Source organism: Nannospalax galili, unplaced genomic scaffold, assembly GCF_000622305.1.
Source record: "Nannospalax galili isolate Female #2095 unplaced genomic scaffold, S.galili_v1.0 scaffold103, whole genome shotgun sequence".
NCBI lineage: Eukaryota > Metazoa > Chordata > Mammalia > Rodentia > Spalacidae > Nannospalax > Nannospalax galili.
The window spans coordinates 2,441,733-2,447,732 of NW_008352136.1; the positions used below are offsets into that span (position 1 = coordinate 2,441,733).

General features: G+C 50.3%; 1 protein-coding gene across 4 annotated transcripts in view; it reads left to right on the forward strand.

Moving 5' to 3' along the window:
• Kiaa1671 (KIAA1671 ortholog) overlaps positions 1-3,460 on the forward strand; it is a 178,771-nt gene extending 175,311 nt beyond the window's left edge. For all 4 annotated transcript variants that reach the window (XM_008849014.3, XM_029554022.1, XM_029554024.1 and 1 more), the window contains one exon: positions 1,347-3,460. The gene's annotated coding sequence lies outside the window, so the exon portion shown is untranslated. The remainder of the gene's footprint in view (positions 1-1,346) is intronic.
• The last annotated feature ends 2,540 nt before the right edge of the window (positions 3,461-6,000 follow it).

Consider the following 6,000-nt stretch of genomic DNA (forward strand, 5'->3'; position numbering starts at 1 on the left):
ACCCCTGCTCAGAGGCTGCGGTGAAACGGCCTGAGGTCTGCATGGAACACACACATGTCCTGTACACTTAAATCATCGCTATGTTTTTTTTTAAGTTTGTGTGTATGAGCATTTTGCCTGTATGTATATAAGTGCACCACATGCATGCAGTGCCCAAGGAGGCCAGAAGAGGGTGTTGGATCCCCTGGAACTGGAGTTACTGACAGTTGTTAGCTGCTGTGTGGGTGCTGGGAACTGAACCTGGGTCCTCTACAAGAGCAGCCAGTGAGTGCTCTTAACCACTGAGCATCTCTCCAGTTCTTATCTCTAATTAAAAATCAATTTGTGTGTGTGCATGTGTGTGCGTGTGTATGTGTGTGTGAAAAGGACAACTTTGTGGAGTTATTGCTGTCCTTCCACCTTTATGTAGGTTCCAGGGATTGAACTCAGGTCTCCAGGCTTGTGTGGCAAGCCCCTTTACCCTCTGAGCCATCTTACTGGCTTTGAATCATCTCTTGATGATTCCTAGTACTGAACACAGTCCCATACTGTGCGATCCTCCTCCTTCTACCTAGACAGTGCTGACAGAGGCAGCTTGTGCTCAGTAGAGGTGCACACTGGGCTGCTGCAGGGTATGGGGGTGGGGGAGGTGGCACAGACAGAAGTGCTGAGTTTATTTAAGGGTCTCATGCCCAGACAGGCCCTGTGGTGTACTCTGATTTCCTCATCTGCAGAGTGGATCAGCAGTGGCTGTAGGGACCCCAGGGCTCCTAAGAACACCCTAAAAGTACTTGCCACCTGAATATGGGGTACCTAGAGGTCAGCCGGGGTGCCATCAGGAGACAGTCACCTCCCGAATCCCAAAAAGCTCCAATCTTGCTGCAAAGCCTGGTGGGGTGGACACAGTGCTCTTTAGACTCTACACCCACCTTGGTTGCTGCTCTTTTTCATGCTGGGGATGGAACCTGGGGCTTCATCCTAGGCCGATGCTCTTCCCCCAGCCTCACCCCGGGTCTGTCTGTTAAACTTTAGATAAGTTAACAGTAGACTGTGGACACATCCTGTGCTTCGCATGGGGATTTACAGAGAAGCACATAGTATGTGTCACATATATGGATGGAGGCGTGTGTGTGTGTGTGTGTGAAATCGAAAAGATAAATAAATCCCCAAATAAGTCTACGCCAAATCTCCTTTCTGGGGCACATCAGAAAAAGCTATTTGTTTGTGTTGTGGCAGCACTGGGACGGAGCCCAGGGTACCCTGCATCCCTGAACCACACCTCAGCCCCAGAACAGGCTTGAAGGCCTGATGGAGAGAACTAAGGCCAAATGCTCCCTCCCTTACACTAGGGCTGTCTTCCTCTGCAGACTGGACAGCGCCACCTCCATCAACAGAGGCCTTAACCTCCAGATATCTGATGTGAGAGCCCACAGAGCCCGCAGAGCTGAGCCACCTGCTCCTCCACGGCTGCTTCCATGCCTAGGCCTTTCTGCCCTGGGACCACTGTGCTGAGCCTCATTCTGGTTCCACAGGAAGGCTGGCCTGCCACCACCACCTGCTCCAGTCCTCAGAGGGAACTTTCAGAAGTGTCCAGGCCGGGCGCTTGGCCTTTCATGTGAAAGGTGGCCTTTCTGCCATCTTCAGACACCTCACAGGGCTCTGGATGGTCAGGGGGAGGCCAGAGGACTGTCTCCCTCAGTTGGGAAAGGGACTCCTGGCCCTGCACCCCCAGGCTGTTCCTTTGGAAGGTCATTAACAAGAAAGTTCGAACTGTTCACTTCCTGCTAGGGCCATGATCCAAGGCATTATCCTCCAGGGTTGGGGGTTTGACTTTTTTTTTTCAATTTTAGACAGGCACTTCCATACCCAGACAGGAATCAGCATTTGAAATTTATAAACACTTGCCCCTCTCCCTGATTCTGTTGGACATACTCATTCTTCCTGAGGGGCTGTGTGCCCAGCTGACCTGTGTCACTGAAACACTTTTATGTTTGCTTTAGAAGGTGATAAAGCAATAATAATCAGCCAATCTTTGAAACTTGATATGGATATATGTTTTTAGGTTAAAAGACGGCAGGAAGGGAGTGTGAGAGTTCAGTGTCTAGTTACCTCGTTACTCATCCCTATAGAAGCATTTTACAAGTTCCAGTTCTTACCCTTGCACACCCCAGCGACTTTCCTTTGGGGCTCTTATTTCTATGGGGTGGCCTTTGCTCCTCAGCCCTGTGTCATATACAACAGCCCCATCAGTGGTGTCCAGGTCACTCAAATACCAGCCTTGCCAGGGTGTCTTTCTCTGTCTTTTTTCTGAACATGTGTCCTGCTAGAGGGAGACCCTGACTAGGTCAGCCTCAGAATAGCTTCGGGAACAAGGGTTTCTTTTGTTTTTTCCATCCCCCCTCTCCACCTGCAGATATGACTCCCCCCAGCCCAGTGCTGTCTGTTCTTGGTCCAGGTTCCCATTTTACTCCGAGCCCTTCTGTGGCTGGGAGCACCGGGCCAGATGCTGAGCCACAAGGAGACATCAAGTCTCTTGCTTCTTGCTAGCTGTGTGCTCATTCCTGGGCATCTCCATGTTTCTGTGCTCTGGATACCTTCAACTCCATCTTGCTTTATTTTCGGAATCCTCAACCCAGTTTCTGAAACCCATGTTCTAGTCACCCCAGACGTGCCCGCTTGCACCTGGGAAACCTATGCTTTCCTTTCTTTTCCTTCTGCCATATTTGCCTTGAGAGACCCCTGGTGATGGGCTCGGGCAGTTCCAGACCAGCCTATGGTTGTGCAGGGTCTGGGGTTGACTGTTCTAAGAATGCCTGCATGTCACTGCTAGATATTATGCCCCCCAGCCCAGATTTCTGAGGTGAAAGTTGTTCTTGATAAATCTGTTATTGCAAATGGTGTCAAAGCTGGCCTCTCCCCTCCCTGGCTGCCTCTCTGACTTCTCATCTCTGCCCCGTGTCTCATCAAAGCTTCGTGTGTCTGGGTTAGGGCAATCACCTGTTCCCATGGTAAATGGTGAGACAGACAGAAAAGCCCCACCCACATCCCACCCTGGGTACCCTGCTACTCACCCCATCAGCACCCAGCCTCTTGCAGGGGCAGCCTTACACATCTGTGTTTGTGAGTCTGGCCCTTTGTCACACCAGCCCACCTTCTCTCCTTCCCTGAGCTAGTGGTCAGCGGGTGTCCATCCTCTGAAGTCACTTGGAGGTTCTGTCACTCCAGATGTGCCTTGCTCACTAGTTCTAGGTTTTTGTTTGTTTAGTTTTGAGATCCATTTTGTGTTTTACAGTAATTTTGATATAGTGACCAAGTTCAAGGACTTCCTTTAAAAAATACTGCTAGGGGCTGAGGTATGGGGCTCAGTTGGCAGAGTGTTTGCCTAGCTTACACAACGCCCTGGATTCCATCCCCAGTACCACAGAAACCAGATGTAGTGGTGAACACCTATAATCCCAGCACTCAACAGGCAAATCTGAAGTTCAGGGTCATCCTCGGCTACATGGCGAGATGGAGGCCAGCCTGGGCTACCTGACACTGTCTCAAACAAAACAAAACAAAGTAACACACAGCTGATTTTTTTGTGTGTGTGTGTACATTTAAATTTTTTTTATTTTATGCTGGGCGTGGTGGCACACGCCTTTAATCCCAGCACTTGGAAGTCAGAGGCAGGCAGATCTTTGTGAGTTCGAGGCCAGCCTGGCCTACATAGTGAGTTCCAGGACAGCTGGCACTACAAGGAGACCCTGTCTCAAAAAAGACAATTTTTTTTTTATTTCATGTTTGAATGTATTACCTGCATGAAGGTAGGTGCACCCATGTCATGCAATGCCATAGACTTCAGAAGAGGGCATTGGATCCCCTGGAACTGGAGTTACAGATGGTTGTTAACCGCCAGGTGGGTGCTGGGAATCGAACCCAGGCCCTCTGCAGGAGCAGCCAGTGCTCTTAACCGCTGAGCCATCTCTCTAGCCCCACAGCTGATGTTTTGATCAGAACTACTTTCTTCCCCCTGTGTGGAAGGGGCCAAGGTGACAGGAAGAGCTCTGTATTAAGTATACTGATAGGCTTGTGGAGCACAAAATTCCTAGCCAGTCAGTCATGTTTGACCCAAGTACACCTGCCAGAGGGGGGAAAAAAAGATAAATGTGAGATCGTCTGGCTGATCATTGCCTGATGTCCACCAGCTTGATTGGTTAAGAAGCTGATTCAATTCCATGTGAAGACCCACACACTGACCTTGAACCTGGCCAGGGCAGACTCAGATCAGCACCTGCATTTCTCTTTTACAACCTCATTCCCTCCAGTGCCCTAGAGCCAGCAGTCTCGCTGGGTCAGGAGTGATGCCCCTAGCTCAGGTTGGTCTACCCGGTCCCACTTACAGTCAGTGCGATGAAGTGAGAGACTTAATATGCCTTAAACATGTGTGCAGTGCAGTCACCTGTGTCACCTCACCCTGCCTGTGTCACCTCACCCTGCCTGTGTCTGGCCAGCCTCTGCTGAGTCCCACGGGTGCTCCATCTTGCCACTCTTTACCCATCAGCAGTTTCATAGCTGGCCCCTGGCTAGGTCTGTATCTCCCCCCTCCTGTAGATAAGTGTTCTCTCTCAGGGTCCTTGGTCTCATGACACAGAGGCCTTTGTCCTGTGAGATCTCCTGGCACTGTGGGGAGTCCTTGGTGCCCACTGCAGAGAAACCCCATGGTCCCGAGGAGTTGGGAGATTCAAGTGAGGTTGATCTAGTGGCCTCAGGGTTGGCTAGGATGTAGAAAAGGGCAGTCAGATGGTCATGTTTTCCAGGTGTGCAGGTCACGCCATATACCTCTAAACACACGTGCTTTCCTCTGTGCACGCCCAGAAGTGAGGCCAACTCCAGAAAGCAATGCTAAGAAGCAAGAGCAGAGATGGGCCGAGATCCTAAACCTCAGTGAATAAGCAAGGGTTTGGACAATCCCCAGAACCTTTCCTCAAGCACACCTGGGCAGTCCTGCATGGCAGTGAGGGCTGCCTTGTCTATCCCAGCTTTGAGATGTTTCATCCTGATGCCCACCTGGGTCTAGGCTTGATTGAAAAGAGAAAAGCCACCCCAACCTGATTTTACGTTCAGGCAAGTCTCTCTGGTGACAGACATTTGTGCCCTCCAAATGTGCCTTCACCCCGCCACATGTTGAAACATGAGAGCATGCCCTCAAAACATCCTTACTGTATGACATTGTGAGACAGTGTTGAGGTGGTGGGGCCCCGGGAGGCCAGTGGGGCCCACTCTACATGTCCCGGTGATCTGCCTTGGCCTGGATCCCATCAGTGAGGGAGGACACCGCTGACCATGTTCCAGAAGTCTGAAGCCATGTCAGGAAGGACAACACATCAGCTATCCCTGTCCTCTGGGCTCCCCACCGCACTCTAGAGCTTTCTTTTGTCTGGGTGGCTCCTGAAGGAAGGGGGCACCTCACAACCTGCACCCTTTGCCCTCCCAGAATCTCCTTAAGATGTTAATGTCACCTTGCTGTGACATCTTTGACAATCCCTGGCAGAATCAAGCCAGCTAAAAATCTCTGTAGAACAATCTGTGCTTTTTAATGATTTCATCCAGTGTCGCCTTATAGATCCTGTTGTACGGGGCTCACAAAAGTAATATATTGTGATACCGACGGTATTTTGTACCAAGCTGTTTCTATATGCCATTGTTTAGGATGATCATGGTCTTCACGCTTTGTATGGTGGGATGGGAGAATGGCTGTATATATATAAATAGAGGTTATATTTTCCTAACTGCTCTTCTGGGTCCCGCCTAGAGTGTTTGAATCATAATAGGGAAGGGCTCCTGTGGTGAGCCCAAATGGTACACGTCTGGCCCACAGTGCACTGGCAATTGCCTCACCAGTTCACAGACTGCAGGACTTGGAATGGAAGGCAGATGGTGGGTACTGTAGCCAATCCCAGAAGGAGCCCAACTGCGTGACTGAGAATTCTTCTAGAAAAACGTATATTTTTACTGTCAAAACAAATGGGACTTCTGGAC